The sequence below is a fragment of the Lissotriton vulgaris genome, chromosome 1_1 (genome assembly GCF_964263255.1).
Source record: "Lissotriton vulgaris chromosome 1_1, aLisVul1.2, whole genome shotgun sequence".
NCBI classification, from domain to species: domain Eukaryota; kingdom Metazoa; phylum Chordata; class Amphibia; order Caudata; family Salamandridae; genus Lissotriton; species Lissotriton vulgaris.
In genome coordinates this window covers 629,610,188-629,630,066 of record NC_141685.1, presented here as the reverse complement: position 1 = coordinate 629,630,066, position 19,879 = coordinate 629,610,188, and positions in this window count along the sequence as shown.

Sequence of the window (19,879 nt, the reverse complement as noted above, 5' to 3'; positions counted from 1 at the left end):
ACTGGCTAGATGTTGGCTGTCGAACAATGAGGCATCTCTTCTCGGGAGACACTTTCAAATCTTTTGAACACTGCAAACAGGAGTTCCACCTTTTAGAGGGGGCTCGGTTACAATACCTGCTACTCCGGCGCCTGATACACACCGTGTCTCTATCACAAGCAGCCACACGCACTTTCACTCCCTTTAAGCAGCTAGGTCGCTCTTTTGATAACACCAAGGGCTTCATATCTCATATGTACCACATTCTTCAGCACCCCTTGTGGATTGTTATAGACCCCTATTAAACCAGATGGCAATCCGACTTGTCTGTAGACATTTCACCTGCGCAGTGGGATCATCTCTGGCGCGATATCCCGAAAGTCTATTGATGCATTTCCCAGCGGGAAACCGCGTACAAGGTTATGACCCAATGGTACTACACCCCTCAGATATTACATAAAATGTTCCATGCATCTTCTCCTCTTTGCTGGTGATGCTTGAACTCCCCCAAAGACTTTCTCTATGTTTGGTGGACCTGCCCACTTCTGGACACATACTGGAAAGAGATCCTTACCCACATCAAATCGGTTCTTGGTTTCCCCCAGCCTGAAACTCCAGTCACTATCTTATTGGGTATCAAGCCAGACAATTTACGGGTACTGACATATAGCGATTGGTATATCTGCCTGCATATGCTGGGGGCAGCTAAACAACTCATAGCCCTATACTAGGAAAAAGCTGATACACCCCCTGTCACTATCTGGTTCACTTGCTTATGGCATAGCATGGCGATAGAGCTGCTTACGGCGTGCCTACAGTCCCGAGATGCCCATTTCAGAAACTCTGGCAGCTATTAGTCACTCATTTTTGCCAGCTAGTTCATGGCCTTCTTCAACCCCCAGAACTCTGGGCCTTACATCTTTTTGAAGACGCTATATACCGTCCCGACTCCCACACATCCCTTTGGCAGCAACAATATTACCCTATGCACTGCTATCTCACTATCCACTTGCTTGGAGCCACTGATACCTTGTCCTCATCCTCGCTTTCCTGGCCTTCCTAGTCTCACTCTTTGTAGAACTTGCATATCATACTCTACCCTCCCTTTCACTTCTTAACCTCTTCTTTGCTCCTCTTTCTTGACTATTCTGTCTCTCCATTTTCCTCTCCCAAGAACATACAGGGGCTCTCCCCATTGTTCTTCTTCTCTCGTCAACTCTTTCTTTCATCTCTCCACGTTTGAGTTTACTTGCCCTTCTCATTGGAGGGAGCTCTAAATTTATGCCCACCACATATGACTACCATTCTACGCAGCCAGTCCTGTCTGCATTGTAGGGGAATTGCTGTGTAACCCAGTGTACTTGCATAGTTTCTTATTTTTCCATCTTTGCATTCCGACTCCTGGTTCCATCACGCGTCCGGCCCGTGAAAGGGTTGTGGGCGACTTGCTGTGTACATGTTGAGTCTTCTTCTCAATAATAATAAAAAAGATTTCAACCAAGAGACTGTGTCACACCCACAAAAATAGGTCAGCAATTGTGTTGACAGTCTGCTGTCTTCACTGTGAGTGGAAGAAGGTGGGAAAGATTGTATGTCGGTATTACACATGTGTTTAGAACGCATACCTTTTTAATGGTGTCATTAGTACGAACACGTCGTAACAATGCGTTTCTTTTGCACGCAAGTCATTACAATGACTTGCCCTGAGTGGGCACTGGACTTTGGATTAGAAAAATTCACTAATCCAACTCAAGGGGCTGGATTTTGAATCCAACACCTCTCCACCAATGCGCCCCTCCAAAGGCAAGTTGTTGAAATGACTAGCGTGCTAAACGAATGCTTGTTAACCCTTTCAACGCTCATGACGAGCTCAGCTCGTTATGAGTTACACCTGTCGTATGCTCATGACGAGCTGAGCTCGTCATGTAACGCTGGTTTTTAAAAATCTCAGCGCACAGCGGGAAAACCGCTAGTGCGCATGAGGTTAATCACACGTTTGTTTAATTGCTAGCGCTGTAATGGCACAGCGTGAGTCCAGAGTTGTGCTAAAGCCTGTTTCCCGGGTGGAAAAGCATGATGCTCGGACTCGCAGATATGTTCTGACAATGTTTCATAGAGTACAAAGCCAATGTCAGATAGTGATAGCAAAGAGGAAGAGTCATTGTGTGAGCAAAAAAGATGCAACACAAATAGAGTATGTAAGGAATGCTGAATATTGTCAAACATTCACCCCCAGTCACAGATCTGGGTTGAATCTATTATTAGTGTACTCACAACACCATTCCAGTTTTGACCCAGCCATATGCAGATCAGTCTTGACCCTGCTCTCCATGTGAACATTCTAGCCCGAACTGTCAGGCCAGATCCACCCTACACAAGAAAACAAGCATCCTGGGACTGGTTTGATGGTATTACCCCTCATTAGCCAGCTAGTTTGAAACTGTAAGCATAGTGAGCACAGGACCCATGTCTGGGCATACCCTTCCCACTTTGGGTAAATATGCAACACAACAAGAAGATGGACGGTATGCTGAACTTTGTCAATATTCACCCCAGTCACAGATCTGGATAGAATTCATCATTATTTTGCTCCCCATGGGACCAGTTCAGTCTGAACTGCCAGGCCAGGTCCTCCATGGACCAAAAAACAAGCATTTGTTTCAAGGTATTACCCCTCATCAGCCAGGCTAGTTTGTTGACGAAGCGAGCACAGGACCCACGTCTGAGAATACCCTTCCCACTTAGGGTGCAAATGAAACACACAAAGATGATGGACGGAATGCTGTTTATTGTCAAACATTCACCCCCAGTCACAGATCTCGGTTGAATCCACCATTTTTTGCTTACCACGCCATTCGAGTTTAGACCCAGCCATATGCAAATCAGTATTGACCTTGCTCATCATGGGAACATTCCAGCCCAAAGTGCCAGGCCAGGCCCTGGGTGGACTCAAAAACAAGCATCTTCGGACCCGTTTCGGGGTACAACCCTCTTTAGCAAGGTTAGTGTGACCCAGTGGCATAGCGAGCACAGGTTCCACTTCCAGGCACACCCTTCCCACTAAGGGTGCAAGGCAACACAAAAATTGATGAACATTGTCAAACATTCAACCCCAGTCATAGATCTGAGTTGAATCCATTGTTTATTTGCTCACCACGCACTTCAAGTTCAGACCCAGCCATATGCAAATCATTCTTGACCCTGCTCATCATCGGAACAGTCCAGCCTGAACTGCCAGGCCAGGTCCTGCACATCTAACCTGGGATTCGATTGGAATTCTATAACGCATATTAGCAAGTCCATTATCGCCATTTTAGCGGCAGTTTCCTACTGTTAAAAGGGCGATAATTTTAACAAGGTTCTTGCTAATATGCCTCTTGGTGTGGGTAGGGAACTCCACTCCGCCAGTGCAGTATGCAGAATTTTTCTAACTCCGTGCTCCACTGGGAGCACATATTTCTGGAAAAACTCTGATTCTGCCACGTGGCGGAGTTTGCCCCCTCCTCCCCACCCCTATCATCGTAACTCAAAAAAATAAGGAAAAAACAACAAAATGCCATATCTTAAATCAATACATGAAAACGTTCAAACATATAAAAAATGACGCATTTCATGTACATCTCTTTTAACTATGAGATATTTGTTGAGACTGCCATTTTCAATGTAAATGAAGTCATCCATTGCTGTTGAATACAAAGTATCCCATATTAACAAGCTCACTGTCTTTGCAGCGAAGCACTGTCAATGTTATTGAACCGAAGTCAGCATATACGTGTTTGCTCACACAAACGAGAGACTGAAGGCTGTTACCATGTTACCATGGATGTCTATATCCGGGAGTGCCAACCATACAATGAGTGCCTTGCAGGATGGGTGTGATAACATCTTTGTAATGTTTGTTGCTCCAGTAAATATTCAGAGCCTCTGTGAATGCAGTTACATTTCTGAGACTCTTGTAAAGGGCCTGTCATGTCAGGAAGGCAGGTGACCTCACTTCACCAGCTGTCATCATGGGAGCGAAGTACATTAACACAGACACTACATTAAGCTTCTAAATCAAAAAACCTAAGAATGCACAAAATGCTTACCTCTTGAGCTTCCTGCAGAGCCTGTTGACCCGGGATCCTATTGAGTGCGAGATGCTCCAGGGTGTAGCTCCTAAACAGAGAGGAGAGACACAGCTGAAAGTGGTAGCTCACACTAAGTAGTTGGGTCATTCATCATTAGCTGAGCAAGGGTGAGATTTTCTGACAATCTTTACCTCTCTAACTGGCAGTGTGGCAGTTTACAACTTTGTTTGGCTCTGCTTGTCTTTCAGCAGTGTGAGAGTCCTAGCAGGCTCAGATGACATGCTGTTAGTTTCTGTGTGCCAGGAGGCCTTAAACCATACCTTTTTCACCTCATTAGTGGCGCTACTTTAGCTATGAGTTTCTAAGACCTGTTTAGGGGCTTCTTAGGAGTGCGGGGAAGTAGGTAAGAGCCTACACCCTCCCGCCATACAAACAACATATGGCTATTGAAGCTCACTGGTCCTGTTATTTTAACGCGTACACCTAACCTGACCTGACCTGACCTTCCCACTAGGGTGGGGCAGTACTCCGCGGATTTGCACTCAGTTTTTATGCAACTCTTGTGAATTCCACGTAGCGCAAGTCCACGAATTGCGCCCACCCCTAGAAACTTTATGAAAGTGAAATGCTCATGAGTTAAACAGTCTTTGGCAACCTGCATGTAAGGAGCTGAGCTAGAAACAGTATGTGTCATCCAGCACAGTTTACAGGTAGGCTGGAGGACAGGATACGGTACGGTTGTGAATCCCAAGTTGAAATCAAGATAAATTCATCTCAGTCCATGGTGGAGCAGGCCCTAGCTTCATAATGTAACTAGTTATGTTAGTTGTATAAGGTCTTCTCCTGATAATGAGCCCTTGTAATGAATTATGAGGGATATATTTTACTCTGGTCTTGAACCCTGGGAAGGACCCCAAGATGGATTTCTGACACAAAGCACTCTTGGTGGCTAATGGTTCCCATTTTTGATATTACAAACTTGCTGGTAATTGGGTAATAAGATATGGGTTTAGGTTGTTGGCCTCTGTAGCTGCTACGGTGAGGAGCTTAAGATTGGCAGCCAGAGAGGAATTCTACTGCATACCATGTATGCAATACAAAGAGGACAGCATTGTTCAGGTGAATAAACAGAGAGGGATGAATGACCATTAGGGAGACATTGGGAGGGGTGTTTAAAAGTTATTTACATTTTGCTTGAGATTGCATCATCATTCTCAAAACCCATAGCATAGTGAATTTCCGCATATGTGGTGAGAAATCCCAAAAGCAATAACTGTCTTGCAGAGAGACTGTTGAGTTGTCCTTTGTCTTCCAAATGATAGTTGTGAATTATGTGTGTGGCATGTGAGTGGATGTGTGTTTTTTTAATGAAAATTAATGTTTGAATAACAGATGTTACTGTCCAAGATAGTGAGACTGCTTTTGTTCTTCGGTGACGAATAAAGAGTATAAACATGTAGATGTAGAAGATCATAGTTATCTTTAAAGGAAGTGCTTTGTATCCCTATTCATTCTGCCCAGGTGACCCAATCAACACTGTTGCTTTATTGTGGACCTTTGAATACTAAAGTAGAATTAACTGGCTGACATCTACATCTCATAAATACTCATACTAGTATTTATTTTGGCGCACAGCTGAACATATGCTAATCAGATGAGAAAGGACCACTCGTCCTGCACAACCTTAGGTATGCAGGAAGAACGGGGGGTGTGTCCCAATTTAAAAGACCCTCATGCACGTGATGGGTATGGTGGTATCTTAGCGGTATATCTTGATTCTCCGCTATCTAATCACGTGTGTGCATAATCATCAGGTCAATCAGGTTATGCAGCCTCCACCAGGAGGTTCTTACCCAAGGTTGATGCAGTAGTGAGCCAGTGATAAGGGATATAAAAAGGCCCGGAAAATCAGATTGAGAGTAATTTTATTGGGTCTGGGTTCGGGTCTGGTAAACTCTGAATTGGTGCATCTTGTGAACTTATTATGAGTAATAGGTGCACTCAGAGTATTAGAGTCATAAATAGTGGGGGGGGAGTTAAATCCCTCAATCGCCTTAATTAGGACTTACGGGCATTCATCAGGACCGTTAGGTGAATAACGTGAAAAAAGGATGTTAACGATGTGCTCTCAAAAAAAGGGGTGATAAGAAATAGGGATGTTAACCTGTTTCTCTGTATTGGAGGTCTCAGTGTACCTGTAAGAAAGTAAACACAATTGCTTTTCAACATACAAGAGAGGTAGTACAATGGGACACAAACCAAGCAGAAATCTGCTTAACACATCTATCTGTTGATAGACTTCATAACAACTAAAAAATGGCAATACTTCATGGACCGGCAGGCATATATGGCAATGTCAACTCTCTCTTCAACACTCCAAACTCATGCAGAGGGCTATAGCATGCTTAGAGTTGGTGATGCATGCATGAATTATCAACATACTTCTAGGTGTAGAGTAATTCTTAGAATTGTTTCGTCTCTTCAAAATACGGTGATAGTGCACAATGTCTTGTTTTTCTCGTATTGTGCATAATAATCACCACACATATACACACCTTCCCTTATTCTAACGTGAAGGTATCTTAGGCGATATATTATAGTGCCCAGTCACGCGTGTTGTTTATCAGGTATGTCACTGATAGACCGTAGTCCATTCTAAACATATTTTGGGAAAATGGTTGTTACCTCCAGCGTATACCTAACGCGCTCCAGTCGGATGGCCGAGCTTCAGGCAGACTAAAGAAAGAGAGAGCTTGAATTAAAGCTAAGCGTTGCAAGATACTTGCGGTTTTCAGCGTTCTCGTTCCTTCGGTCTCGCTACCTATTGCGTCCGATCCTGGCGTCCTCTGTGTGGGCGCTGCTCTCGCCAACCCGGAAACAGTCAGTTCTGTTTCCGGGTGATTATTAAAGGGAGGTGGTTACGGTGGGAAGTGATCCCATTGGCCCTTCTATGTGTTGTTATAGAAACCTTGTTGTTTACTACTACATTCCTAGTGAATTATTTCCCCGTGTGTAAAATAATATTATATTGTTGTCACACTGTAGCCTTTGGATGGTCATTTCGTGACGTTCATTCCAATGGTTGGGCTGTAATGTATCGACTTAGTGTTGCAGTGTAACACGACGTATAGTGCATTGTTTCTTTCCCAGTGTTTATGACTGTCGTATCTCGTTTACACATTATAGGTTCATTGGAACAATTGTTTGGTGGCATGATGTTTTGTCCGATGTTTGAGCTGGGACATGTCAACCTGATGTTAAAATAGTGTGTCAAGAAACAGCGTTCAGTAGGTTGTTTTGTTGTAAGTCGAGGGACAGGTTCATGACTGTATTCATTTACATCTCAGTGAGACATAGAGTGTTCAGACTGGATGCTGTTACTTCATCTTTTTGCTAGGCTGAGCCAGGGGATATTATCATTCAACCCTTCACTGTCAGTTCTGAGCCTATGTACTCACCTTTGCTCTTTCTCAAAGAGGATCTTTTCAGCATTTCTGTCTCTATTGGGTAATGTCTCAAGGATGACCCAATGTAGGTCTTGTATTGTATGGCCCTTTTATAGATAGTGGTTGGCCATTTTTGTGGTACTCTTTCTGCATTTTACGTTGCTCCGATGTTCACACAGTCTTTGTTTAGCTTTCCTGCATGTCATGCCGATGTATCTAAGGTTGCAAGGACATGTGATCATATAGACCACATGACTGGTGTTACAGTTTGTGTGGCTTCTCAGGGTCCATTTGAAATCTGGCTGTAGCTGTAGTTCTTTTGTAGGTTTTGTAAGGCTATATACGGAGCATGAGCCACACGATAGTGTCCTGTCACTTGGGGAGTGCCCCATAGATTTGCATGCTCTCTGGGTATTTTAGAGGCAGGTCTTGTATGGACTAGAATGTCTTTTAAATTCCGACTCCTCTTATTTGCAAACCTCGGTTTCGGCCATGAGAGGTTACCTGGTGTCAATATTCTTTTTAACGCTGTTTGTCACTGGGCTATATGTAGTTACACCCGTTAGGACTTCTTCAGAGGGTGTTTTTGGTACACTTTCGAGGAGTGCCTCTCTGTTCTGGTTTCTGGCACATTTTTTACATTTGTTAATAACCTTCCTTGGGTAGTCTCTGGCTTCCAATTTTCTGCAGAGGTCGTTAGCCTGTGATTTGCATTCATTAGTATTGCTCCCTCAGGGGGCGCGAATGGAAACTCTTGTACGAGAGAAGGCTATTCTTAGCAGTTGTTTTGAAAAAAGTTCGAGTTTGGAGAGTGCCAGCCTCGGCATAGATGGTTACATTTAGAAAGTCAATGCTCTTCTGGTCTGCACAGTAAGTGAATTTCAAGCATTCATCTCTCTGGTTCAGCCAGGTGTGGAATTCTAGTAGGCTGAACATCTGAACATATACATCCATCAGCTGGCTCAGGTATTGCAAGGCTGAATGTTCTGTTGTATAAATCCTGGAAAGGGTAATAACTGTTTTGAAAAGTGTTGCTTGTAACCTAATAAAGCAAAGTTAAGGGAGGTTTAGTCGTGTATACTTTGTTCATTCAGGTGCCCTTCGTTCTGTGACTGTGTGCGTTCTTTTAAAATGTGATTTTGGTATTAACAGCGCAAATGTGCCTAAGAAAGGGTATAACGGTTTAGGTAAAACCACTCATAATTGGGGCTTAGAACCTGTATAGATCTAAATCCCACCCCATTTAGAGGTATTTGGGCTCTGTAAAAAATGACGTGGATGAGTAGTGGACTAAGGAATCCCTTGAATGAGAAAGAAAGAAAAAAAATATTTGAGAACACACTCTAAGTAAATTACAGACTCCTTTATTTAGCACCACAGTCCTTTTATCTGAAATATTGCAGTGTCTACACAGGCGCAAAGCACATGAATTAAAATTCTGTGGCATCTGGAGAATTCAATCCCCTTACATGTACTATGAAGTTCACTGGAATGAGGGGTGTGGATACATTTAAACAAACGTTGATAAATAATTTGACATCTTCATTCATGATATTTGTCAGTCTATAATATGAACATTAATTTGAGTGCAGTGTCAAAAATCGTTAAAGATTTACACATCATCAGAGACTCACATATTAATTTTGGTGGAGTGGCCTAGCTTCACTTTATCAGGGAATTCCAGTCTTTCCTGGGGAAGTATCACTAAGTGGCATGGGATTTATTGATCATTGATCATGGATTTTTAGCTGCACTGACTGGTCCTGACTAGACCTAAAACAATGGTTTTCAGAATCAAAGGATTGCTAATTCTTTACAAAACTCAGAGAGTGATGGGCAATGATTTCGGACAAAGGGGCATACACGAAAAAAGACCTGACAAATGTTATACAAGCAATTCAACACAAGGCCAAAATATAAGCCATTATACAGATGTTTAAATGTGGGTCAAGCACCCATTCCTACAATTTTGTGGTCATATGTAAGAGATGAAATGTAGTGCAGAAAAGCAAGCTAGATAGAATGATCTTATTCTAGCTCGCCTGGATTATATGGTTTCCAGAATAGAAATGATTCATCAATAATAAACACTAGATACAGAAGGTTAACAGATATTTAGAAGGGATGTGTGTGGAGTACTTCCAATCTTTACAGGAACTTTAGGAGAGACTGAAAATGCAGGTGTTAAAAGTATTGTTAGATTGTAGGTTCCTATCTTTTTAGGCCACCCAATGCCCTCAAAGTGACTTGACAACTTCATCCCAAGTATAAAGCACAACAGCATGGAGATAGTTTTATTAATTTTTTGTGGTTTTACATTGTGTAATCCAGACTAACTTGGTAGCAGAATGCTTTGTGTAAATCAACATACATAAAATCTACATCAGGATACAAGACAGTTAACAATAGATGCAGGATATTCTATATGCAACTGAGAGAGGTAAGAAACATACATAAATACACATCAGTTTACACCGTAAACATTGTGAAAAAATGTGTAAGAAACAATTCTAATTTCCCAGAGTGATTACTCTTAAACCGAGATGAATACTATACTTAATGCAGTGCTTTAAATGGGCCGGTACTGTCTGGTACTGTCTGGTACTGTCCGGTACGGGGTACCAGTACTTTTTTATTTTCGGGGGGAGAGTACCAGCACTTCATAAGGGAAATGCTATACTTTTAACACCTTAGCTGCTTCGAACGTTCAGCACCCAGTGCTGAACGTTCGAATAACGAGCGCTGGCCCGTCGGCCAACGGTCGTGCGCAGCACTGGGGAGGTAGCGCTCATGACGACCGTTTGCCGACGGCAGCGCTTAAGGGGTTAATTGGAGAGTACCAGCACTTCTCAGAAACGCTTAAGGGGTTAATTGGAGAGTACCAGCACTTCTCAGAAACAAGCAGGTACTCTGCACTTCTATTTTTCCATTTCAAGCACCGACTTAATGTAGAATATGAAGTCTGTAACAAGTGTTTAAATCAGAGCAGATGTTTCACCTTTACAAGAAAGCCAATTTCTTAGAGGTGAGAATTGGCTTTTGAATAGCAGGCACATCATCTCCTTTTAGAAGTGGAATGTAAATGTAAATGTGCTGGACTTGTAAAGCGCACAGCTGCCCGTAAGCGTCCCGGCGCTTGCTTAGGGAACCCGTCCTGGTATTCCCCTGTGAGAAACCACAGCAGGGTGTCCACAAGGTGAAAGCCAGGCATCCCGCCGCGAGGGGCCGTAGTGGAGATTAAGCAAGCTATTGCCCAGAGTCGCAGAGTGTGACCCCGGGAGTTGAGTAGGCACCAGAGCGAGAATTGTCGAGTCCGTGCAATTTTGAGCCCGAGACCCGCCGAGGCGGGGAATCGAACCCTGGTCCATGGTCGATCTCAGCTTCCGGGTCTGCCGCCTCTAACCACCGAGCCACGCTTCTCCATATGGGCTTATAGGTTAAGAATCGAATCCAAATTGAAACTTAAGCACTTACCACAGTAAACTAATGAAGAACTGGAGTCTGAAATTTTAGATAATTCAATCATCATCTTCTAGGATGGTTGTATGAGGTGGATCAATTAGCAGAAACTCATTTTAAGTGGGTTCAGCGGAGCCTAAGATGCTAGTGGTATGGGGAATCAACCATTACAACACAGTCATTACAATGCACTACCTTTACAACGCAGCTGTTACAACACAACTGCCTTTACATTGCATGCCATCACAACGCATTCCATTGCAACTCATGACACTACAACGCATGCCATTACAACACATATCATTACAATACATGCCAGTACAACACATTCAAAGTCAAAGTCAAAAGATCTTTATTCAGAATAAAAACATCCATAAAAGTGCATACAGAGTGTAATTTTCAGACAGTACAGTGCAATGATATAACAGCTGACATAGGGCATAATCCAATCATAATCCACAAAAACGCATAAATGTCTCCTTTTTGTCTAAAAACAACAGTATATACAATTTAAATTTTTTTAAAAACAGCTAAAAGTTAGCGACAACATTTATAAATCAAGATCAATATTGTGCAAGATACAAATGTACAGAATAAAGAATGTAAAGTGCATAGTACATTAGTGCAATGTGCGAAAATATTATACATCAATGTGTAAAGTGGCTCGTGACCGAACAGCAGCTTTAAGAAAACAGCTCATTCTGAGTATTACTTCATCTGAACCCAACAGTAATAGGGTCCTCAATGCTGTCCTGAAGTTCAGCAATTTACTTTTTCGGCAGTAAGGCATTAAATAATGAGCGGTAAACAGTTTATAAAAATCACAGAAGAACAAAAAGTGCAAGAGACCCTGTTTCATATTTGGATTACATGGGCAACCTAAAGTTTCCAGATGTTTATTGTAACCCAGGGGGAAGTTTAATAAGTTTACAATACTCCCATACCGAAAACGGTACTGTAGGCTCCTGTTCCATCTACCAAGATGTAAACATAGGTATCTCTGTGGGGGGCCTGGATGACTATTTGAGGGTTCAAAATGGCCCATGTATTTTGTAACAGTACACTTTGAAAAGTTCTTCCTTTCCCGTTCCTCTCTGTATAAGTTATATAAGGCCCTTTGAATAAGGGTCTTATGTGAGCGCTTTATTAAACTAGGTGAAGTAAACAGATAACCGTGCCCTACGCTTGCTAAACATTCTTTTACAGCTTTTAACCACGGAATACAATGTGCCCTGTCACAATTCAAGCAATCCAAAATTATATCGCGGGTCAAAGTGGCAGCCGGGTTCATCCATATCTTTAGCCAGAAGAGTGCTGGTCTAGATCTAACAAAGTCCTCTATATATGAGATATTTAATTCACTATGGCATATATAGTGTGGGGAACAAATTACCCCACCCAACACCCTCCGACAAAACCTATTTTCTTCGGTCTGGATATGGATGCAATTTGTGTAACCCCATACCTCAGCGCCATAAGTACCCGTTGGGATGCATTGGGTTTGGTAAATCTTTACTAGTGGTGCAATCACGTCAGCATGGTTGGGTTGTCGTAGAGAAATAATACAATTTATTGCCTTACCCAACTTGTTCCTTGCATAAGAAACATTTTGCTGCCAAGAACAACTATTAGAAAATAGCAACCCCAAATAAGGAAAAGTGCAGGTGCTTTTTAAGACATTAGTCCCGGATTTAATCTCAGTAATTTTATACTTTTTGGGGCGACAACTCATAATAAGCGATTTTTTAAAATTTGTGGTCAAACCTAAATCAGCCATAAAACTGACAAAACCTGAGATTAAAGTGCGCAGTGCCTTAGGTGTGCGGCCCATTAGGACCGCATCATCTGCGAAAAGAAAAGTGGGTATTGGGATCCCATTTACATGAGGTACATCTTTTGTTAGGGTACTCAGGGAGCTGCTCAAATCATTAATATAAAGGATAAAAAGCAGGGGGGCCAGCACGCATCCCTGTCTGACCCCCCTGCCAATGCTGATATCATTGGAAACTTCGCCAAATTGATTAATACGCACACGTGCTCTTAAGTCGCTATGTAAATATGCTAAGAAATGGACCAAATAATCATCCAAACCATAGTTAAGAAGGATGGACCATAAGCGGGAACGGTTGACAAAATCAAATGCAGAACTTAAGTCCATAAAACCAAAATATAAGGGGGATTTTTTAGCGATATTATACTTTGCCATTATGAAACTCAAGTTTAGGCATTGTTCCACCGTACCCACACTGCTGCGAAAACCAAGCTGGCTAGGGTGTAGAATTTTACTGTCATCTGCCCAAGTTCTTATTCTTTTAAAAATAACCCTACCCAGGACTTTCAGGGTATTGTCGATTAGCGATATAGGGCGATAGCACCCAGGATCCTGCCTGTCGCCTTTTTTAAAAATAGGTACAATGGTACTGCACGACCATGTTTCGGGGATGGATTCGTTTGTTAAATTATTAAAAACGTTACATAACAGTGGGGCCCAGAAGTTAAGTTCACATTTTAATTGATCGATCGAAAGCCCATCGGGACCATGCGCCTTATTACCTGCACTTTCTATAATGGCATCCTCGACCTCAGACAAAGAGATGTTCAAAGAGGTCAAAGGGGAAGGGGTTACTGTGTGGTCGCCAGTTGCGGAATAGATTTTGGAGAAATGATCAACCCACACAGGCCCGATGATATTACAATTAATTGATGTTAAATTCGAACCTAAGGATCTTAAGTTCTTTACCTCCTTCCAAAACCCCGTAGTGTCTTTTAAGTCAGCCATACGTGCAAGAGATTCCCAGTGGGCCTTAACTAATTCATTTGATCTAATGCGTAGGGTGGATTTATACTCTGCTCTAAGCAACCTTACTTGTGGAATATCCCTAGGTTCGGATTTGAGTGCGGCCCTTAAGTTCCTGTTTGCTCTAGAGCAGGAGGCATCGAACCATCTAGGGGTTTCCTCAAGTTTCCTGGGTGCCAGTTTAGAAATCTCACTTTTTATTGCAGAGCAGAGTTCACTGAATGATTTAATTACATCACCCCCACGTCCATTGATAGTAAGACAATTATCAATCAATGCTGGATGTTTTTTAATAACATTTGCCAGGACTCCCCTGTTATCCACTCCCCTCCAAACAACCCTTAGTTTGTCCGTTGAAACTTCCAAGTGTCTTGCTCCTATTTCTTTTTGTGGACATTTACCCCCAGGAAGTTCTAAGTGGATTACAATGGGATAATGGTCGCTATATACTTTGCGCACTACCTCAGCTTTAATTAAAACATTAGCAAGGGAAGATGAGACAAATATATAGTCAATTGTTGTGGCACTCCCATGGCCAATGAATGTGGGGAACGGGGCAGTGCTTATTTCGATGCCAACGTGCTCCATGCAATTTACAAGTTCTCTAGTTGCGAGGAGATTTGATGATTCTGCACCTCTTCTACAGGGGGGATTTCTTAAATGTATATGTGCATTGAAGTCCCCTCCTAAGCAAATACCATCAAATTTCCCGTATTTCCGTCCCTCTACTATTTCATCAATAAAATCAAACAAGAGTATAAAATTACGATTAGGTTGAGACAAAAAATCATTATTGTAGAAATTGATCAAACATAGCCTTGTCCTCTTAGTATATATCAGTGCCATGAAACTTGGAGAGTTAGTTTGAAGTACTTCAACTTTGGCTTCAGCAGAAATTTTATCCCAAATTGAAAGGCCCCCACTCGGTCGACCTAGAGAGGGGACCTGAACAGTCCTGTTGTGGCAGCTATACCCTTCAAATAGCAGGTCGGCTGTGCACCAAGTTTCCTGGAACATTAACACATCGTGACAATTAGCCCAGTCCTTCCAAGTTTTAATTTCCAATTTTGCCTTCAGGCCGGCAATGTTCCAGCTAAGGATTAACAAGTTTTTATCAGGCCTTAAACAAACATCCTGATTAGTTACTTGGCTAGATACTATTGTTTCGTTCACCCATCGATCACATTGGGGGGTTGAAGGCAAGGGAGTGTCAGATAATGTCAAGAGTGCCTCAGATGGTGATTCCTCTGTAGAGTCAAACACAGGGGCCACGACAACTGGATCCTCATCAGTAACTAACAGTCAATCCAAGGTACCCAAGTCACGAAGTATCGAGAATCTGTTTTGCAGCGGAAATACAGGGGGTGGCTGCATCATTCTGCGTGGGGGTCGGTAGAAGTAACTTAGCGGTAAAGGGGTCACCACGGTAGAAGGACCGGGTTGGACGAAGTTCTTATTCAACAGAAATTTTACAGTGCCAGGATTCCTAAAGTTGACTATAATACAGTCCCCGTTGATGTTTTTGAAGAGGGGACCCACCCAGGTTACTCGGCGTGTAGATACGATATCTTTGGATATATCGTAACCGACCCCCTTATGCTTAGTTATCCAGTCAATACATTTATTGTGCAACTGAACCCACAATTCTCCTTGCCCTTCCCTGAGAGGTGGTATGCCAGCCAGAACCAAGACATAGGGACATGCCTCAGGTGGAAGGTGTAGAGCAGGACCTTGATGTTTGAAAGGCCTGTTGTCCTCATGCAAAGTCTTATTCTGGCTCGGATTGGGAGGAACCTTCTGCTTATTTGTGCCTGTGGCAGGATTACATTTCGGATTGTTCTTAGGGGCACTAGAAGCACTAGAGGATGATAGAGGGGTAGATGACGAACTTGGGGAAGAAGAAGAATTACCTTTCCTTGAGTTAGCAACCACCATAGATGTTGTGGACGTGGACGGGCTGGTGACAATTTGTAATTCTTTCACCCCGGTTGTTGAGGGCAAAATACCATTTTTTGTGCGGTCTCCACTAGAGAAGGCACTGGTAATGGACTCCAGGTCTTTTAACAAACGATCACCTCTTATCTTATCTAGGCATACCGTACCCTTTCTCTTGGCGTCGTCATTTTTAATTAGGGTTTCCAGTCTGTCTAGTCTTTTAAAAATACTATTAAATTGCTTGATCGTTTGACCTTCTAATTGTTTAAAAATTGTGTCCGCAATGGTCTCAATAAGATTCCCCTTTGGTTTAGAGTGAGAACTATTTTCATTTGGGGGTTCTGTCTGCGTGGAGATTGTATTAGAATGTGTACCGTCATTTATAACAATGGTGTCTCCCAAGTGAGGTTGAACTGGCAAAGGACCTGTTTGTTGTTGTTTCTTCCCCCTAGTCCACATACTCTGTGGGGTTGGCTGATTGGTACTCCTAGGGGGCTGCTTCCTTTTATTTATCGTAGACTTCACAGGACCCCTTTTTCGCTTAGCTCCAGTGTTCTCAGTTGTATCAGTACACTCAGTGATTGTTGGTGAAGCTAATTGCGAGGCGAGATCAATTGGTAGTAGTGTTTCCATCTTGTGGTGGATCGGGCACAGTGATAACAGGATTTGGTTTTACCACAATGACTTCAGGAAATTGATGTGTGTTATCATTAGGGCTACCAGTTGTATTAGGTTGTTTAATAGTAAGTGAGCCCATAGAAAGCCTCCTCTCAGTTTCAGCAATTTCATTAAAAGCGGTGTCTATTAAAGACTCAAATGACGTAATAAGAGATGATGGAATTACGATGTCCTGAGAGACTTTGTCAGTGGTATTGCTTATGGCATTACGTTTGCCCATTGTAACAGCTACAAGCTCACCTTGTTAAAGGACGTTAGATGGGTGGCCCGCCCGACCACTGATGACCTCTGAGGGCCTCAGAGGGCCCGCCCTTTGCCCGGGCTTAGCCCCGGGCGCTCCCGCGACGCGGGGATGACTGTTGTTTAAATGCGCCTCCGGGCGCTCCGATGACGGCGTCTGGGTGCGCCGCCGCAGGGGTTAATGGGGAAGCGAGTCCTCCGCTCGGCGGCCGCAGGGATGGAAAGAGCGGCGGCGGGAGGACTCGCGCTGCAGGGCAATGCGGGGCGCTGGACGCTGGACCCCCTCGCAGGACAGCACAAGCCGGCACAGGGACTGACGCTTTCTCAATCCCGAGGGCTCTGGTGGCAGGTAGATCCCGCTTCCGCCGGGGGTGACTGTTGTTTAAATGCGCCTCCGGGCGCTCCGATGACGGCGTCTGGGTGCGCTGCCGCAGGGGTTAATGGGGAAGCGAGTCCTCCGCTTGGCGGCCGCAGGGATGGAAAGAGCGGCGGCGGGAGGTCTCGCAGGACAGCACAAGCCGGCACAGGGACTGACGCAGTCTCAATCCCGTGGGCTCTGGTGGCAGGTAGATCCCCACACATTATAAGGTAAGTAATTGGGAGTTTTTGATTTTAGGGTGGGTATGGGTTTTGGGGTACATGGGGATAGTATTTTTACCACTACACTATCCAACACTTACCCTACTGTTGCACTCACTGGAGTGCGAATAGTAATTTGTACCCCTACACTATCCAACACTTACCCCACTGTTGCCCCAAAAGTATTATGCATTGTAATGGTATGCATTGTAATGGTATGCATTGTAATGGCATGCATTGTAATGGATTATTACAAAACACACCTTGGCAAGAACATGGGCAATAAAGGCAAATCTGACAATGCACAAATGGTATTCAATCAGGCTTAGTTTGAAGCTAGTTCTTTTTAAAAAGTGAAGAGACGTGGCATATTTTCAGATCATGAGGAACTACCCCTTTTTTCAGAGGCATATATATCAATTTGGCCCATTAGGGTGTGATCTAGCTTTTGATGGCTATAAGCAGGGTAGCAGGATTGTTATTTCTTGACATAGCAAAATGGTGTAACTTTGGTTACAGCATTGAACATTTCAGCTTGAGAAAGATTTCCAAATGTGCTAAAAAAAACTGATCTTTTCCTCGGTGCATGTGACAATTCTATGTTTTACAGTTTCTCTGTGAAGAATGTTATGTTTTTTTACTGTATTCTGAAATACTGGTGTCATTGATACTTGGAACGAGCTTTGTGGTCTTTTTCATAGCCTCAAACAGGCTTTCAAATGTTGCTCTAGCTCCAAAGGTTTATTTTTTTACTTTCCTTGCTCAAATCCTAGTTTTTCAAACTTCTCCATGGAGAGGTGTTGGTGACTGATGCATTCAAAAAGTTCTTCAAACCACTGTCTTTTCAGTTTCCTTGGTGCTACCTCATTGATAAATCTGGTGAGGTCTGAATACAATGTCTCAAAAACCAGTCTGGTGAATCCTTATTGGTTGGTGAGATTTTTAGATCAACAAATGTTTAGATTGATATCATGGTAGTCTCTTACCTTATGTTTGGATCTTTTCCATTAACTTTCTGTCATGATTAGGGGTGTGAGAAATTTTCGTAATTTGCTATTCATGTAAAAATGCAAAATGTGGGGGAAATTAGATTAAACGTAATTACATTAAATGGAAATTCATCATTTAGTAATATATTTTACCATGAAATGAGTCCTCACATCAATTTGGAATTTGAGGGCACACTTTGCAGTAAAGAAAATAGCATGAAAGTGGTGAGAGAAGAATGCACTCACATTCTGGCTGTTATTCCTGTGCAATCACTTTAAAGAAAATTGTGAGAATGCCATGTAATTACACAACATGGCATAATTATGTAATTTTAAGATTTTCATAACAAGGGTAAGGCAAAATTCCTGAGTACATACAAAGTATACTGTGTAATATATATTTCACATGGTCTTATCATGATGTGAGAGTAGATGAGAGAAATATCAATACCAATACGTCCGACTTTAAAGGTAATATGAAGCATTATGATGATATAGCATAGGAATAAAAAATATTTGCGAGGAAGCAAATAATATTGATGTAGGTGAAAAGGTCAGGCAACAGTTGTACTGTCAAACCAGAACTACAAATCCATGTAGGTTAATGACTACCCTCCTCCCATCTGTGCTTCTGCCAGAGAAAGATAAACACTATGAATTAACTGGTTATCTTAAGACATTTTAATAGCATTACAATACCTTGTGTGTGCCCCTCAAAGTTTAAGACCAGGCTTCTGTATGAGTAAACAAAATGATTACAGCTGTGAGTAAGGCAAACACTTTACACTTGTTTTGTGGAAGCACACAGTTTCTGCCCAATCATAACATGTACTGCTGGATCCCAACATGGGGCAGAGCCAAAGGCCCTCTAGTGATGCTCACATAATTGTATGGCGATAGGTGTGCTGTTAAGCCAGGCCATAATGAGTGATTTAGTAAACCAAACATTGCAGAATAATGCAGCCCAACACTAATAGCACCACTGATCTATATATTGAATTACAGGACAGTTAGCCTAATAGGTGAAATCTGATATTAAGTGTGTATTCTTCCCTTCTATCAATGCTGCTCAATGACTTTTTTTCTATATATGCAGTTTGTTGAATATCTTTTCACTGACAGTGCCACAACGATGGTGGTTACAGTGGTGTGTGCTTTATGTGATTGTTATGTTATTTTCTTGGAACCAATGACACAATACATATATGATTTGCTGTATTTTAGTAGGTGAAGGAAAAAACCTAGTAGAACAGTTTTTTGGCGAATTAGACAACATTAAGCCACCTTTACTTTTTTAAGACTACTGAACTTTGTTTAAATAGAGTGGAGGCTACCGCTAAAATATTTAGCAGCTTGGAAATGTATGGTGGATGGAAGCCATGGTGATGAAAATGTAGAAGCTCAGAAATATCCAGCAGTTAATAGAGCATGTGAACTTTGTTGGTTGCTAACAGCAACTCCAAAAGCATTTAAAGGAAAGCAGCATTTCTCTGAAAGAAGCTATGGGTTGACATTAGATTTGAAGGTATTTAACGTGGCACCTATTCGACTGACTCAGATATGAACAGAGACATTCTAAGGCTTTTGGGGTCTCAAACATGGAGCATATGTTCAGGGCATTTTGTGGTCAATTTAGATGCAGTTAGTGTTAAAAATTAGTCATTGCTATGTCGTCACAGTTATCCACACTTTGCCCTTATCATATAC